The sequence below is a fragment of the Talpa europaea genome (genome assembly GCF_964194135.1).
Source record: "Talpa europaea genome assembly, chromosome: 1".
NCBI lineage: Eukaryota > Metazoa > Chordata > Mammalia > Eulipotyphla > Talpidae > Talpa > Talpa europaea.
Genome location: NC_140073.1, coordinates 82,427,311 through 82,446,791, shown reverse-complemented (window position 1 = coordinate 82,446,791; position 19,481 = coordinate 82,427,311).

Genomic DNA, 19,481 nt, shown 5'->3' with positions numbered 1-19,481 from the left:
ACCCTCTGGACCAAAGATAATGGATCTTCCCTAATGTCTAGAGGGAAAAATATTTTTCATGCATTAGGACCTCCAGGATCCATATTTTTTTTTTAAAGATTTTTTATTTATTTATATAAGCACTGGGTACAGTCAGAAGCGTGGGAGGGTGAGAGAATTCACCAGAGCCAGAACGGGGAACGGAACAGGCAGACATACGAAATACACTACTGAGGGGAGCAGCGGGCGCGGCAGGAGAGGTCTGTCGCGCCATGTGGGACCCCCGCGGGTGGATGGGGATCAAACTGGCGCTGCAGAGGCTGCGCAGCCCAGTGTTCAACCGCTGTACCACCAGGATAGGCCCTATGATCCATATTTGCTAATAAGAGGTAAATGCAGGTTTTGTTTCTGTAAAGATTTCAGCTGGTTCTAGATCCTGAGTTAGGGGAATGAGCAGATTATCTCCATCATATTTATCTTCCTCCTTAATTCAATTCTTTCCTGTACGAATGACAGTGATCTTACTGGAATAGCTTCACAGTAGTCAGTGGTTTCATAGGTCTCAAAGTAGTAACTTATGCACTTTGAAAATGTATCCAAAATATGGTTGTTAAAAATGCTGCTTTTGGTAATCTCAGCTATTGTTAGCTTAAATAAAGTTTGAGCATGTAACAACATGAAGAGAGAAGTCACACCTTGTCAATTTTAATCAATGGCAATTTTAAGGAATTCATTTCTCTATTAAACTTTTGCCCTATTATTATTAATAGCATTGTTCTAGAAAAGCACCCAAATGCCCAAAAATAGATGACTGGATCAAGAAGATGTGGTACATATATACCATGGAATATTACTCAGCATTCAAAAAAGAGAAACATATGCAATTTGCAGCAACATGGATGGCGCTGGAAGGGATCATGCTCAGCGAAATAAGCCAGAAAGAAAAAGAAAAATACCGGATGGTCTCACTCATAGCAGAAATCTAGAAAACTTAAATAAGGGACCAGGAAAATGAATAACTATAAGAAAGTGAAAATCAAAATCAACAAAAATCTATGAACCAGAGACACTTTTGGGGGGGGTGGGTGGAGGGAGGGTAGGGATTGGGGTCAAAATGGGGGGGTTGAAATTGTATGGGGAATATAAAAATAAAATTTATTATAAAAAAAAATAAAACCACAAAAAAAAAGTTCATTTAATTTAGAGAAAAGTTACAGCTTGGCATGGTTTGCAGTCATTACTACTGCCTTGCTCAGGACCTAATCATTTCTAAATTTGTCATGAATAGCTTCTGACTTGGAATTTTTTATCTAAGCCTTCAGTCAGATCCCATATCACTGCCAAAGTTTCTTCAATGAAACTCCTCAAATTTCTATGACTCAGCCACTTAAAACTTCAGTAATTCCCCATAGCTAACATAAGAAAGCCCAAATCTTTATCTTCCATATATGGTTCTTCATAATTTGACACTGCCTTTCTCTATTGTCTCATCTTCAATTACTCCTTATAAAAAATATCTGTGTGGTCCTCCCCTGGTGGCGCAGGCAGTTGAGCACAGTGCTGCAAAGCTGTCTGAAAGCCTCTGCAGTGCGGGTTCAATCCTGGCCATGGAGATACCCACATGGCGTGGCAGACCTCTCCTGTCTCTCCCGCTGCTGCCCTCAGCAGCTTATTTCGGTCGGTCTGCCTGCTCTGTTCCCCACTCTGTCTCTGGTGAATCCTCTCACCTTCCTGCACATCTGGCCTGTACTACAGTTAGCGTGTAAATAAATAAATGTAAAAAAAAAAAATCTTAAAAAAAAAATCTGTGTTAAGCTAACACCTAACTTTTTGGTAAGTACAACGCTCTTTATTATTCCTACATGGTTGACATGCTCGCTGTCTATATAGAATACTTCTCTCTAAATTGTCTATGTGGCTATCGTTTCCTACTCACCTATATTGCCCTTTCTGTGAGCCTTCCATCGCTTCTTCAATGTATGATAGAAGATTCTTATTTTGGGTTCCCATAGCAACTTTTCCATACCTTAATTATAGCTTTTGTCATTTTGTGCTAAATTGCTCATTTATCCTCTGATTCCCTACTCTTATTCACAAATGAACTCTGATCCAACCTCATGAGAACTGAAATATAGCCTGTTTATGTCTAATACTGAAGCAAGATATAGTAACTAACAAAAAATAGATGCCCAACAAGTACAATATTTGGATGGATTTGTTTTGGTTAAATCATGCTTTCTGATCCTCAAAATTCAATCTTCAAAAAATATGGTGCTATATGATAACTTCTAGTTACTAGAAAGTAGATTTTTTTATATTCAGCATAATTCTAAAAGAATTGTGAGGGTAGGAAAATGACTCAACTTTGGGTATTCTCAACATCTCAACAGAAAATAAGATTTCCTACCTGGCGTAGGATAGAGGCTTCCATAAAGATATTTAGGTGATGTGCTTGCTCGTTGACACTTTGTCTTGGCTCAGGGGGGCACATGACCACATGAATAGAACTGGTGGTTGCTTAACCAAAGTGAAAGTTTAGATAAGCCAAAGATTTATTTGTGCATCCTATATAATCTGAAGATTGTTATGCCTATGCTCTGTTGTATCCAAGTCTTAAAAGATACTTCATGAAAAGATTCTGTGGTCACATGAGTATAAACAAGGCAACAGACACAAAATCTGTTTCCCTCTTAGAGGCAAATAAGCATGTTGAATAACCTAAAATTGCAACACAGAAATGCATTTAACTTTGATTACCCCATAATTTATCAGATTTCTATAACCACTGGATTCTGCTTTCCATACCATTCTTTAACATTTTGTACAGAAGATGTTCCATGGAACACATATTAGAAAACACTATTCTATGCTTACAACACTTAAGTGTAGAGGCCATGGACTCAGCATTTACTATCCGACTGTTCTCCAACTTTGATGCTGCACTCCTTTATTCCCTCTCATTGTCAATTCTTCTGTATTCAGCTACACAGAATTTTAAGGGAAATTCATCATTTTGTCTACCTTTGTTGACCTTCACTGACTTGTCTATGCTAATAAATCTGACATGTGAAGGAGCTGAGACTTTGACTACAAGACCTATCATGTTCCACTATATCCATAGAAGCAACTATGGGAAGTCATGCACAATCAACTGCTTCACCTCCTATGAACTCCAGTTGTGCACCAACTTATTTATGTGTTGAACTTTTACAATATTAACTTGGGTATGAGGACTCTTAGCTTTGCTTGTTTGCTTGTTTCTTAAACTCTACAGTGATTTTTGTTCCCTAAGTATTAGTTTCTTAATGGAAATGAGGCTTAACTCTTTCCCTCAAGTAAAGACTTTTTATTTTTTAATATTATTATTATTTTTAATTTATTTATACAAGCACTGGGTACAGTCAGAAGCGTGGGAGGGTGAGAGAATTCACCAGAGCCAGAGCGGGGAGCAGAGCAGGCAGAAGGGCTGAAGTACACTGCTGAGGGGAGCAGCGGGTGGCAGGAGAGGTCTTCGCGCCATGTGGGACCCTCCTCTGGTGGCTGGGGAGCAGCTGGGGATCGAACCGGCGCTGCAGAGGCTGTGGGCAGCTTCGCAACCCAGCGCTCAACCACTGCGCCACCGGGGAGGCCCAAGTAAAGACTTTTTAAAAAGTGACTGCTAACAATTTACATTATAAAATAGAAAAGAAAGTAAATATGAAAATAATTACAAATAATCAAATGCTTATGAAAAATGTTTAATACAATTAGTGAATAAAGATAGATAAATATAACCAAATGAGGTATCTTTTCATAAAATTTGTCAAGGGACATTTTTCTTAAGTTTTCAATGTTGGCAATATAGAATGAAAATAGGAACCTTTATATTTCTTTTAGAAATTCTACATCTTGCACAAATATTTTTTGGAGGGAAATTTGGAACATGTCTAATCCTAAAACCATACCATGTCATGTTTGTTTGAAGCTTCTGCTGGGATAATTATATGATGAACTATTTGTGTGATCCATTGGATGGTCTGCTCTCCAACTCATTCTGATGGGCCTCATTGTTACTCTTCTCCTCCTCCATGTTATAGGATGTGGATGTCTTTTGCCTCTATTCCATTGTTCTGTTTCTTTATAATATCCCCTTTAAGATTTCTTTCATATGAATTTGGATGTTAATAAATTCTTTTAGGGGCCTTCCAGGTGGCGCAGCAGTTGAGCACTGGGTTGCGAAGCTGCCCGCAGCCTCTGCAGCGCCGGTTCGATCCCCAGCAACCGGGTGAGGGTCCCACATGGCGCGCAGACTTCTCCTGCGGTGCCCACTGCTCCCCTCAGCAGTGTATTTCATCGGTCTGCCTGTTCTGTTCCCCGCTCTGGCTCTGGTGAATTCTCTCACCCTCCCGCGCTTCTGACTGTACCCAGTGCTTGCATAAATAAATAAATAAATCTTAAAATAAATAAATTAATTCTTTTAGTTTTTGCTTTTCAGTGAATCTTCTTACTATTACTTCTGTCAGTTTATCTTACATGGACTGTTTATCTTACATGGAAACGTATTGCAGGATTGCCGCGGACCAACGCAGCGGTAGACTTGCAGGACTGTCTCAGGATTGAGAAACTGTGAGGATGCTCAAGGAATCGGCGCATAAATGACAGACAGACACACAAATGACAAACAGACACACTTCAAGAGTGAAGATCTGAATGTAATTTGCTCAAAATCATCATACACTTTTATACCTTTTCTAACAATGGATGATTTCATACAATTTAATTCTTTCTCAGCATAAAATACTTTGTAAGGCATAAGACATCTACTTCATTATTCATGTGCATGTGATCGCCGTTCCATGACATGGCACAGTAAACAATCTCCAGGTACTGAATCTACACAATCATTTTTGCTTACACCGAACAGCATTCTTTAAGCTAGCTTTTCTTGATTCGTATCCCAAAACCACAATGATCAAAAACATTGATATTTACCTACTGGCACCTTCTACTTTTAGTGAACACGATTAATATATTTTCTACATAAGCATTTTGATTTTTATGGTGTTGTCTCATGTGAGAAGTATTATGATTATTATAAAACTACTATTGCCACACACTATTTTCTTTATCATGCATTTCCTGAAACTGATTGTACACATATAAGGAAAAAGCAAAGTAAGTGAAAAAGTAGTATGATTATAGACAGGTTGCTAGGTTGCTACTTATTCTGAAACAATGGCTATCTGATTAATGGTAAAACTGCTTTGTAGGTAATTCCATCAGGCTTGTTTGCAGGTGACGTTCTTAGCAGCCTTGTTTCCATCAAAGGAGGGGTTAATTACTGCGGGCTTGGTGCCTAAATTAGGCTTATAGGCATGTAGACCTTGTTTGATCTGAACGCCAAAGTTTATCATGATGAAGCCCCTCGGGGACTGCGCCTGTCTTAGGTCGTCAGGAGTCACAGACATGAGGCTGGCCAGTGCCTTCTTTAGTCTGCCCCCGATCTTACCCGTCATTGACTGTCCAGTCCAGCGCACAGGGGAAGGGGGTCTTACTCACTCTGATGTGTCTGAGTGAAAGCCTCCCTCTTTCCAGTAAGTTCACTGGCGTTCAGCGGCAGATGGAAGTCTATTTCTTTAACCACTTTCAATATCTCCTTTAAGTCCCTGTGTTTACAATTGAAAAGTACATAGATAATCTTATTCGTCTTTCCTTATAGGTTACCCATTTTTTTTTTTTGGATGCTTTTCATATTCTGCGCTTATCATTGGCTTGAACAACTTTATTATAATGTGTCTCAGATTGCGTGTGTGTGTGTGTGTGTGTTTGTATGGGTCTTTGAGTTTGCTTGGAATCTTTACTCTTTATGTCTTTACTCTGTCCCCATCTTGTCAAACTCCCACATTTTTACTTATTTTTTGATTCGTAAAATTTACATTTGATTATTTACTGAATGCGTCAATGGGCACATAGATCCTACAAAGATATTAATGAGGATATTTGTAATGAGGAAAATCAAAAACTAAAAGACAAAAGAGAAATGTTGGTTAAAATTGTTGCATGGCCATACAAGGTGATGATACGTAACTGTTAAAATTGCATCCATAAAATTATTTGTTTACATAGTAAAATGTTCATATCACATTGTTGACTGAAAAAAAAAGTAATTTTTAAATATATATTCCATATGTAAATATACACACCTATAAAAAAATCTCATCTCCCCTGTATTCTCTGTTTGTAAGATTGAACTTAGCTTATAGGCAATATTTAAATAACATTGAATAAATAAATGGAAAAATTCTAGAAATATGTATGACAAATTGATAAACTCATTCATGGTGTTATGGCTCTTTTTTCTACTTTTTTTAATATTTTGTTTTATATAATAAACCCCTGTGGACTTTGTAATAGGAAAATATATTTTAATAATAATAACTGATGCTCAGTTAATATTATTTTATAGCAAAGCAATAATCATAATTTAACCCACTTTATCTGAGGTGCTGCTAATAAAGTTCCAATGAGGATCCTCAGATTTTGTTCCCTGTTTCCTCAGTGCTACTATGGAATTCTACCCATGCCATATCTCCACTGCCATTTTTAAGTGGTTTAGACACAATATTCAGCATTTCCTGAAGTCCCAAAGAATAACTTCCCACCCACAAACCCCATCACACTCAGCAAGTCTCTCTTATCACGTATTGTATTTTCTAGGAACACATTCTGTATAGAAAAATGTCCTCCAAGGAGCAACTGAAGCGTGTGAGCAGGCACTTAGAACTGACATATTGTGGAATGATCAGGAATTTATTTGGATAAATAGACTTTAATATAGCCAGGGACTTCCCATAATTCTGAAATCAATGAGGCCCTTGGTGGTTTTATTTCCCTCACTTTCATGACAATGAAATTCATGTAGACTATGGATTTATTCATTAAATGCTGAGTGTAAGAACTTGTCATAACCAAATTATTATCAGACAACCGAGCATGGCTCCTCTTGGCAAATAATGTGAGCACAATATAAACTTTGCAAGCTATTTTTGTTTCAGTGTTCCCTGTGAACAACTGCTAGTTAAGCTTCTGCTGTTTTGAAATAAAATTCTGCTTATAAAGTAGTGAATGTCTGGGTTGTAGTGGGAAGCTATAATGTTGGAGGCTCTTAACAACACATTCCAAAATGCCTGCACTGTGTGTTCTAGGAAAAGAGCCACACAATTCCTTCTGGTATATGAACTCTGAATTTAGAGAATTTTGGTTTTGATAATTGATAAGTTTTTTTTAAAAAAACTCCTCAGTAAATAGTTAAACTTCTTTGAGCTCATTTTCCCCAGTCTAGCTGTCTCATAGCGTAGCTGTAAGGATTAAATGCATCAATGTTTTGGAACATGCTTAAAAGTGGCCAGGAAAGAGCAACTTAAAAAAAGCGACAGGCAAATATAAGATTGCTCAAAAATGTGAAATCCTCTTAATATCACAATTATCATCATTCTCATCCTCATCACCATGAGATTCACTTCAAGGAAAGGAAGCTAGTTTGGGCCTCACCTGGTGGCGCAGCGGTTGAGCGCTGGGCTGAGAGGCTGCCCGCAGCCTCTGCAGCGCTGGTTCGTTCCCCGGCCACCGGTGGGGTCCCACAAAAAAAAGAAAGGAAGCTAGTTTTACTGTCTTGACTGTTTCAGTTGACTTTTTTAGCCGTAACTAAATGCTATCAGAACGTAAGAAATAAACATAAGGAAAACACAACATTGTGTTTTGTGAGGAGAGAATGATGTGGGGAGGAAAGGACAGAAACATAAAGGGAAATGTCAAAGCCAATGAAATTATCTCAGGTCCTGAAACCTGCCTCAAATAATGCTAAGGATCGATACAGTGGGAAGACAACATCCAGCTGAACCAATGTTAGAATAACATTGGTTATTCTAAGGTGAGGTGAATGTCATACACTCTTTCAATTGTGCTAACATCTTCACCTGTGCAAGATACATTTTAATCATGTAACCATGGTGGTGATGATGATGGTAGCAGTAGTAGGTTTCAGTTATTGGGCTTCTATGATGAAATATTCACCACATTTTACAGCTGAAAACATTAAGTCTCAGATGGGGGAAACACAAATCGGGCAGTCTAATAATATAGCAAACAATGCCTACAAATTTTCAATCCTGGGATCTTTCTGCCACACCACTCTGTCCTCCTTTTCTTCCCTCTGGAATGAAAAAAAGAATTGGCTTTAGTTGTCTTATTATTTAGCAGATTATGGGGGAAATGAGGATGAGATTACCTTGATCTTAGAAAGTACATAGGTTCTGGGCCTCCCCTGGTAGTGCAGGCGGTTGAGCGCCATGATGTGAAGCTGTCTGCAGCCTCTGCAGTGCTGGTTCGATCCCTGCTTGCCAGCGAGGGTCCCACATGGCGCGGCAGACCTCTCCTGTCTTGCCCGCTGCTCCCCTCAGCAGTGTATTTCGCCAGTCTGCCTGTTCTGTTCCCTGCTCTGTCTCTGATGAATCCTCTCACCCTCCTGTGCATCTGGCCTGTACCCTGGTTCTTGTATAAAATAAATAAATAAATCTTTGGGAAAAAAAAAAAGAAAGTACATAGGTTCTTTATCAGGCAGTCTTCACTTATGCAGGACACAAGTAACAGATTTTTCTGCTACTTCAGTTTTCCAAATATCACAAGTTCAGCAGGGATCCTTACAACAAGTAATCTTCCTACTGTCTCTTCATGTTGTCAATTCACCAGAGATTCATTTAAACAAAACTAATTTATCTGAAACAAATACAAGTAAAAGTCAGTTGCCTGAGTCTTTTATAATAATTTTTATTGAACAACATTCGTTACTTACAGCATATTTCTTATATAATATTAAGTAAAGAATCCATTTTGCACATGCCTGCCTTTTTAAGTGGATTTTTCATTCACCAAGGATCCCAAACTTCATCCTATGTTAACACATTTCTGGGATTCAGATATCTAGACATATCTTGAAAATTGGTAGAGAAGTAATAATCATGGTTATTTGTTTAAATTTCTAATAGGTCTCCTAGGAAAGAACATATTCTGAAGGAAGAAGAAAAATAGCTAGATCCAGGGATAAAAGCACTAGGCACTGAAGGAAAGAACTGGGTGTTTTTTACACTCTAAAATTCAAATTATAAATCATTGCTTACTTAGTTATTGCTAGATGCAATTGTTTCTAAAGGTCAATCAATCAAACAAGTATTTATTGAGTAATTACATGCTCAGTGTGTAATTAGTGCTATAATTGGATATGTATAAAACTTGATAGTTGCTCCATTTGTCTTTCATCTTTGTATTCCCAGAATCTAGAATAGTGTCTGATTTATGTACGTGATCGAGTGAATTGATGGATAAGTTAGTGAGTGAATGAATGAATGAATGAAAACTCTAGTGAATTTATGCCCCAGTTGTAGAGGCAACACAAATAGTATTAAACCACAGTCTTTAGAGAAGAGAGAATATAATACCTTATTGAATTGCACAGTCTGGTGTACTGAGTTAAGAGTTGGGTTCCATTTCTACTCTGCTTTTGACCATCAGTGATCACATACATAACTAAAATAAGTGGATCATAACAGATTTCTAAGATATTTTCTTGAAGTAACATTTTGATTAGAAAAATCCAGTATCTTTTAGAAGTAAAGGGTGAAGACTGGAATGATAGGAAAAGGAGTCAATGGAGATATGATATTTGAGTGGTTTGAAAGAATGGAAAACTAATAATCCTTCTGTGTAGCAGAAGCTTATACAAATAATATCTTTCATTTTTAAGCAGTTTAATCACTATTTTTATAGACAGATGAGGGTAAGAAAAAAAAAAACAATACCACAGTTGAAAATAGAGAAATCAGGATTGGACCCAGGAAAATCACACTCTAAAGCCATTTCCCTTTCCTGTGTACCGCATTAAAGAGACTTAGTGAGATATTTTTTAATATATTTTATATATTTTTATATCATTTTTCATTTTTGCACAAAGTATGCATTTTCATCTTGGTTATATTCCCCATACAATTCCCACCCCCCTTATTTTAACCCTAATCCCTCCCCGCCCATAGTGTGTCTCTGGTTTATAGTTGCTTGTTGATTTTAATTTTTACTTTATTATAATTAGTCATTTCTTGGTCCCTTATTTAGGTTTTCTAAATTCCTGCTATGAGTGAGACCGTCCGGTATTTTTCTTTTTCTTTCTGGCTTATTTCATTGAGCATGATCCCTTCTATCTCCATCCATGTTGCTTCAAATTGTATGAGTTTTATCTTTTTTGATTGCTGAATAATATTCCATTGTTTATATGTACCATATCTTCTTGATTCAGTCATTTATTTTTGGCCATTTGGGTTATTTTCATAGCTTATCTATTGTAAATAGTGTTCCAATAAACATAGGGGTGCAGATGCCCTTTTGAATTAATCATTCTGTGTCCTCTGGGTAAATACCTAGGAGTGGAATTGCTGGGTCATATGGAAGCTCCATCTTTAGCAGGTTGAAGAATCTCCACACAGCTCTCCATAGTGGTTGGACCAGTTTGCACTCCCAGCAGCAATGCAGGAGAGTTTCTTTTTTTCCACATCCTTGCCAACATTTGTTGTAGCTAGTTTTTTTTTTTTTTAATATGTGCCATTCTCACTGTTGTAAGATGGTATCTCATTGTAGTTTTGATTTGCATTTCCCTGATTACAAGTGATGCTGAACATTTTTTCATATGTCTATTGGCCATTTGCATTTCCTCTTTGGAGAAATTCCTTTTTAGCTCTTTTGCCCATTTTTGACTGGATTATTCACTTTGTTTTTGTTGAGTCTCATCAGCTCTTTGCAGATTTTTGTGATCAGTCCTTTATCATTAGTGTTGTGTGCAAAATTTTTCTCCCAGTAGGTGGGGTGTTTCTTTGTTTTGATTACTGTCTCTTTTGCTGTACAAAAGCTCTTTGATTTTATGTAGTCCCAGGTGTTTATCTTTGCCTTAACTATCACTGTTTTGGGTGTGTCTTTGAAGATGTTGCTGAGGTGTATGTCATATAGTGAGAGATTTTATAGAGGGAGATCCTAGCATATTTGTATTGCTTTTACAAATTAGCTCTCTTGGCTAGGGAAGGTTGCTCACCAAAATGAAGTTTTGAAAAACTTTCTGTGACACACATTTCTAGTTGTCTCTAAATTATGTATTTTCCCTTTATGTTTTAATAGAAGACTACATATGTGAAGTTAATAAAATATATCTCCGTAACTCACTTGTAGCTATGAATGACTATGTGATGCATTCTTGGTCAATGTGCTATTAGTATAAATATACTTGTTGGAATGTCTGGGAAATAATTATTTTCCATGTGGGTGAATTCACTTAGAATTTGTTTTATGTTTTACACTTCTACCTCTTAGTCCTGGAATTCAGATGTTGCCTAGAGGTAGATGTTCTGTAGACATGATGGCAAAAGTCATGTGCTAAGAATTACAGTGTAGTATGACAGAAGAGGATTCAGTTGTTAGTGGCATGTTGAAACCTCTATTCCAGTCCTGAACGACTTATTACAACATTTCATATTACACGAAGAAGCCAATTAACTAGACTAAGGTTTCAGTAGCTTGCAGCTAACTAATATACCAGGTGGAAGATAAATGTTCAGTCAGTATAAGACTCAGGTTCTTTTTCCAAACCCAACTCTGGAGATACTGAAAAAAAAAAAAAAGGATTTTAGATATTAACATAAATTTAAAAAGTGGTTGAGTACTTGTATTAGATTTTAAGGTTACTATAACAAATTTCTACAAGCATGTGGTTTTAAACAACAGATGTTCATTCTTTCATGTTTCTGGAGACCATGTATTTAGGTGTTAGTAGGACAAAACCCGCACTGAAGGCTCTAAGGAAGAATTTTTACTTATCTCTTTCTGTGTTGGTGGCCCCAAAAATCCTTGGCATTCCTTGCAGCTTGTTACAGCTTGTAGCTGCATCACTCCATTCTGCCTTTGTTTTCACATGACCATCTTCCTTGTGTTTCCTTGTGAGTGAGTCTGTGTGACTATGTCCTCTCCTCTTTTATAAGGATACCAGTCATTGGAGTTAGGGTTCACCATAATCTAATATAATCTCATTAATTTACTAATTAAGTTAGGGCCCTCTGCAAAGACTGTATTTCATAGTAAGTTAATATTTTGATGTTCTGCATGGACAAGTTTTTTTTCTCAGACACAATTCAATTCCTTACAGTCCTGACCTAGAAGAAATGCGTAATATAGGTTGGGAAAAAGGCAGCCATTAAAGATAAGAGATAAATTGGTGGTGAAAGTGCCTTCTAGCTATATGCCTTTATCTCCTCGACATTATCCCAGTACCATTAGTGCTACAACTCTATAAGTGCATAAAAAGAAAGTATCTACAGTGCTCAGAGGTGCTACAGTATAGAGAGCAGTACTAGAAGTTAGGTTAATGTGGGAAATCCATTATAGCACATAAAAGGGGTGGGTACGCTTTAGGAATCTTTCTTCTTCAGTTCTTTGAGGAAATAAATATGACACAAATAGAAATTCTTGAAACTGAGGAGTTCTAGTGCAGAGTTATTGGGAGATATCTTAAGTGCCAAAGTCAGTTGAAGCAGGATAGGAAAATGAGGAATGACTCACAATTATAACATGAGAAGCTCTCTTACTGGCACACTGCAGAGTACCAATAAATTCACTTGGAAGATCTAGATTTTGCTAGGGTCTAGATTTTGCCCTCCTTCATGTAAAGCAAAGCTATTTTGTAATCCTAATGTTCATAAACTCTAAGGGAGAGTAAAGGAGAACATACAAACAAGATGAAAAGAAGATAAGAATGTAGTAAACCAAAAAAAAAAAAAAAAAGAATGTAGTAAACCATATCAAACCAGAAAATTCTCAGTGATAATTGAAGATAATGGTTAAGAAAACAGTCACAAGGATTTGTGAAGAACTGTTAGGTAATAAATGGATACAAAGCCTAAAATTTTTAAAATAAAGGAGTGAGTAGATGAATGGAATCCCAGAACTAGTGAAGTTAAAAAATGAGATAACACACCAGAATAAAAAATTAGGGAACTTCCCTAGAAGACATGGGGAAAAATAAAGATTTGGAAAATATGAGGGAAAAGTTAATGTATAGAGCTGTGAAATTAATGTGTTAGCATATTTTCAAAAAAGACCCAGCATGAAAGAAATGTAGATAATGGGAGGGAAATATTGCCTGTACATTTCCTTAAATCGTAGAAAGTTTTAAAAGTTTATTAAATGGACTCATTAAGAGGCATCAAGAAAAAGCTAACCTAGGCACATTGTAGTGAACCATTTGGGGGAAGTACTGGCATACATGTTGGTTGGCTAAATGTCTATATATTACAGACTTTGGTAAAGCATGCTACTTTACTAATCCCTTGTAGTTAGTGGTGGCCATGCAAGGGAGTTTTGGCTTAGTGAAATGTAAACTCAAGCCTGTTATGAAGTGTCTGAAAAAATTTTACCTGATAAAAGAGACAGGTGAGTCTGCTATAGCAAAATACCACAGACTGGTAGCATTTAACAAACTGATTTCTCATGATTACTTCTAGGAAGTCAGAATCATGATACTGACAGTTTTAGTGTCTGGGAAAGCGTCCTTGTAATTAGATAGTAATTTTTTTTTTTTTTTTTTTTTTTTGCTGTGACCTCACATGGTGGAATAACTAGGGAGCTCTGTGAGATCATTTTTATAAGAGCATTAATCTCATTCATGGGGGTTCACCATCATGAGATAAGCATCTCCCAAAGGCCCCATATCCTAATATCATCACGTTAGGCCTTGGGTTGATGGGAGGGAGGAGGGGAGCACACATATTCACTCTAATCACCAATTCTATCCTTTCTTCCTTCTTTTTACAGTGAACATGGAAGGGATAACATTAGGTATGGGAGCCATATTGCGGCTAAGAGGAAAGAGAAAGGGAACTGCAGAGATATCAGTGTGGATATTGTTGAAGTAATGAGCCAGCAGCCACTTACCACAGGCTATTTTTTTATGTGAGAAAATTAGCTTAATTAAGTAATTATTAATTAGTTTTCTGATACTTCAGCCCAGAACATTTCAAACAGAGTAATCTCCGGAAAACAAATTAATCCAGAGGGAAGGAACATAGAATTTGAAAAGGTTTATTGGCTAAGTTAGGGATGGCTAGAACACAAACAAAACTTCAGATATTAAAATGACAGAGTGAGTGGTGAGAGGGGGAAGGAAAAGATCAAAGAGTAGTTGAAATGAGAAAAAAAGACAGCAGAAAAAGTAGTGAATACAAAATAAAATGCAGAAATATAATTACATAGAAGTAATTATAATAAATACTTTAAAACTAACTCAGAGAATCAAAGACTTCTGTCAATATGATTAAGGACAACAATATCTCTATAAAAAAGATGTTTAAAACAAAGGATACAAGTAGGGGAAAGTGAAACAACTGTCTTAATACACAGTAGGTAAATGCACCCTTCTTCCAGAATAGTCAAATTAGCAGTTTTAATATCAGGCAAATAGAATTAAGGGGAAAAAAGTCACAAAGGACAATGGGGGTATTGGTATTAGAAATAATAGACATGATAATCACAGTCATTTATATACCTAATACTATATGTTTGAGAAAATGACTAGTAGTTCTATGAAGATAGATAAATTAGCAATTGTAATTTAGAGATTTTAACACACAAATCTCACAAATTAATAAAATAAGCAGATCAAAATTATGCAGGAAGAGTATTGATTTTAAACAAATAGATAAATAGATGTTATAGACTCAAACAGAAGACATACAAAGAATAGTTGCAAAAATGAACCAGATACTGGCCACAAAGAAAGACCTCAATATAATCTAATTTAATCAATACTATGTAAATTCATACCACATGAATAGAACTAAAGATAATTAATAAAGAAAAGCTCAAAAAATCCCATACACCTGAATATTAAATATCATTTTATTAAATGATGTGTTAAGAATCATAAAAGAAATTATGAAACTCTTGAAGCAAACGGATATATTAATATTATTTGACTATAGATTAATTTTTACGGAATGAATCTACAGTTTTACTGAAAGAGAAATGTATGAATTTGAAAATATAAACAGAGCAGAAGAGAAAACAAATGGTAATAACATTTAAAACAGGAAGCTAGAAAAAAATCATCAGCATGATGTCAGATAAATAAGGACAGAAATAATTTCAAAGCTATAAAAAGTAGAGAGCAACAAAGTCAATGGAGATGCATAATAAAACAAAATCACAATTCATTGACTATAATAAGACATGAACTTCTGGTAAACTGATCTAGAGAAGAGACAGAAGATATAAATATGACATAAATAGTGTAAAAAAGGGGAATACCACAGAATAGCAAGGAATAAAAATCACTAGGCTAAAGTAACTAACTTTACTCACTCCCCACAAATTTTAAAAACTTTGATGAAATAAATTTATAAGATACATAAATTTTGTATGAAAAGAATTATAATCTTGAATGTTCTAATAACTATCAAAATTAAAAAGACTACTTAAAACCTGCTTCCTCATTTCCCCCCTTTTCCTACCCAAAAGGCAGGGACTCAGAAGTATAAAAGTGAGCGATCATCAAATTCTTGAGGCACAGTCACTTCTTAAGGTGAAAAGCTGATCCAAAGCATGAAGAAAGACATTTAGATAGTTCCTAACATGGGCATGGTTGAATGTTGCTTCTTCTTTGCTGCCTTTACTGGCACTACCTTCCTGCCTAATAACAAAGGCAGAGAGATCAGCCCAAGTGTCAGGTTGTCTGGGCTTCCATCAGACCTCTCAAATGCTGTTTTTATTCTTGGAATGAAAGGCCAATAGCTAAGGCAACTGCATGGTTTATTTCCTTCACTGTCTTAGTAGAAGGATCAGCAATGTAATATGGTAATGCCACAGGTGTTATAAACTTATAGGTTAAGTTTTTAAATTTTATACAAAATTTTTAAAAAACCTGTTTTTATGATTCCTTCTTTTTACACTGCCAAATTTCTTTTTATGAACATACCTTGGGATGTGTCAACAACCTTGGGAACATATTAGACCAAGACTTGTAGGACTTTCTTTATCAAATCAGTGTTATATGTTGTTAACTTTGGAGACAGACTCTCTTCTTTGTGCCTGGACAGTTCTTTTTGCTATGTTTTATACCATTTGGTTTTCTTCTAAGAGTGCAGAAGTCTTTTGTTATTATTATATAAATTGAACCTGTATAAGGGCTAGATTTTTCTCTCTTGTTATGATAAGTTGTGACCATAAAAGTTGGTATTAAGTCAACCTGTTTTTCACTGTCATACTTTTGTGTCTATTTCTTCTCAGACACTTTTAACTAGATTATTTTTATATATGGTTACTTGTTTATTAACAGCTATCAGACAATAATATCATTTATTTAACCATCAATATTCTGATTTTCAGATCAGAAAAAGGATAAAATTGACAAAATTATAAGATAAATCAACATACAGAGATACAACTCATTTGTGTGACAATGCCCTCAGGCCCTAATAGATTTTCTCAGAAGAGTTTACATACAAAAACAAACTTATAAGAGACAATAACCAAAACGAAGAGAAACCCCACTGACTGGGAGAAAATTTTTGCACACAACACTAATGATAAAGGACCGATCACAAAAATCTGCAATGACTGATGAGACTCAACAAAAACAAAGAAAATAATCCAGTCAAAAAATGGGCAGAAGAGCTAAAAAGGAACTTCTCTAAAGAGAAAATGCAAATGGCCAACAGGCATATGAAATCAGTTGTAATCAGGGAAATGCAAATCAAAACTACAATGAGATACCATCTTACACCAGTGAGAATGGCACATATTAAAAAAACTAGCAACAACAAATGTTGGCGAGGTTGTGGAGAAAAAGGAACTCTCCTGCATTGGTGGTGGGAGTGCAAACTGGTCCAACCACTGTGGAGAGCTGTGTGGAAATTTCTTGACCTACTAAATATAGAGCTTCCATATGACCCAGCAATTCCACTCCTAGGTATTTACCCAAATGACACAGAAACATTAATTCCAAAGGGCACCTGCATCCCTATGTTTATAGCAGAGCTATTTACAATAGCTGAGCTATGGAAACAACCCAAATGCCCCCAAAATAGATGACTGGATCAAGAAGATGTGGTACATATACACAATGGAATATTACTCAGCAATCAAAAAAAGATAAACACATGCAATTTGCAGCAACATGGATGGAGCTAGAAGGGATCATGCTCAGCAAAATAAGTCAGAAAGTAAAAGAAAAATACTGGATGGTCTCACTCATAGCAGGTATTTCCTATTTTTAGAAATAATGCTCACTCAGCATTATTTCCTATTTTTGGAAAACCTAAATAAGGGACCAGGAAAAACACTAATTAATACAAAGTAAAAATCAAAATCAACAAGCAACTATAAACCAGAGACACACTACAGGGGTGGGGGGAAAGAAGGGAAGAGGAAGGACTAGGGTCAAAATAAGGGGGGGGGTGCAATTGTATGGAGAATATAACCAAAATGAAAATGCATACATTTTGCAAAAATGAAAAATGATGTAAGAATTATATAAAATAAAATATTAGTTAAAAAAGAATAAAAATCACAGTTGTGTAGGAAAATATTTGGAATAATAAAAATTCAAGAATTGTAAAAATAAACAAAAACAAAACAAAAACAAAAACAAACTTATTTGTGGGCTATTTCTCTCACAGAATTTCCCAGCCTCTCCTCCTCGATTAAATATTGATTTCCCTAATGTTCAGGATGTTTTATTGAAGTTCTTCCTCTCTATGTTCTAGCAGAGGTCACAGGAGTAATAGGGAATGATGAAATAAAATTGAAAAGTAGGCAGTCAAGCTTGCACCATTCAAATCCTTTCAAAGCCCTTATTAGGTATGTAACCTTGGAAAAGTTACCTTTTTTGACTCAGCTTTCTCATTTCTAATGTGAAGAAGATAATACATTGTTGATATTTTGTGTGTGTGTGTGTGGGGGGGTAATAGTAAGGTAAATTTATAACTTTGGGATTAAGTCAATAGTCTTATATAGTTAATGATCCCCTTAAACAAATCATTATTTCCTATTTTTAGAAAGGAATAAATAGACTCAACCCTACTCTTAAACCCTTACCCAGTTGTCATATCTCAAGTTGTTCCTGATCCTTCAATCTGTAATTTTTACTCAGAATTCTGAGATAAATTTAGAAATATGTGAGACTGTGGGAGGGACTAATGATGTACTTGGCATTTAATTTGTAGTAGAAGAACATTTAAAACAGAATTTATCTTCAGGATGAGTTACAATGTCTCCCAAGCTAAATAAAATAGTATTAGTGAGAGCCTGCCATAGAGTTTCTGTTCAAAATTGAGAGAGAGAGAGAAAACAAAAATGAGAAACTCACTCATAAGTGTGCTGAAAATAAGAGGAAAGAGTGATGACAGTGTACCAAAGGTTTTGATACATTTTTGGAAGACAGAAGTGTAGAACCACATCTAGAATCCCAGAGGAAAGAGCCACCACTTGGTGAATACACATGAGAAAATTCAGTTGACAGAGAAGCTGTTCTTCATATAGAGGCCTCTGTACTTAGCTTGTGGAGAGAGCTGATATGAAAAAAGGAAGATAAGTTGAGGGCCATTGATTAAATAATTGTTTATAGAATAATTATGCCTGGAAACTTCATCTTCTCCTTTATTCTGAAACAGTCCTGACACAGGGCTGCTTGTGTTGTCAGGGTTTGCAACTGGTCAAGGACTAGAGACATGCTTTATACAGGGAAATTAGCCTTTTCTCTGTCAGGAACTGCAGTTCATTGTTTTAATGAAACCCCAGAATTTAGTTGGGAATATGAACTCAAGATATAATTTGGTTTCTGCTTCTTAATAGTAGAACAGGTATGATTAAAGTTAACACCATCATCACCACCAGCGCTACCACCACCACCAATACTTTGCATTTGTCATTTATTCAGTCCTAAAAGAGTCATGAAAAACAAAAATGATATATATGGTTCTCTCAGCAAGAAATATTAAACCCAGCTTCTCTCATTTTATGCCAACCTCTAAGAATTGGGAAAGATCTGGAAGCCATTAGAGACACAAAATTTGTGAAGATTCAACAGAGAAATGTACAAAATTGTGGTCAATGTAAAATTATCATAAGACAGAAAATGTCCTTTCCTGGGAAAAAATAAAGTGAGATCCCCTTTCTCTTTCTATGGTTGGAGAATAGCGTTCATTTGAATCTTGAGGACCCAGAATCTTGTGTCTAGACAGGCACTGCAGAATCCAAGAAACATTGTCCCTTACTTTTTGACCAATGTATGTATGAGTAGACTTTAAGCTAACCAGCCCAGTTCACTACCAAGTCTTGAACTTACTTGCTTTGACTTGGGAACATGGTTTGTAGATGATAACCCTCTCTTCTTAGGGTTTGATTCTGGATCTGTTATATGATCCCTGTGAACAATAACATGG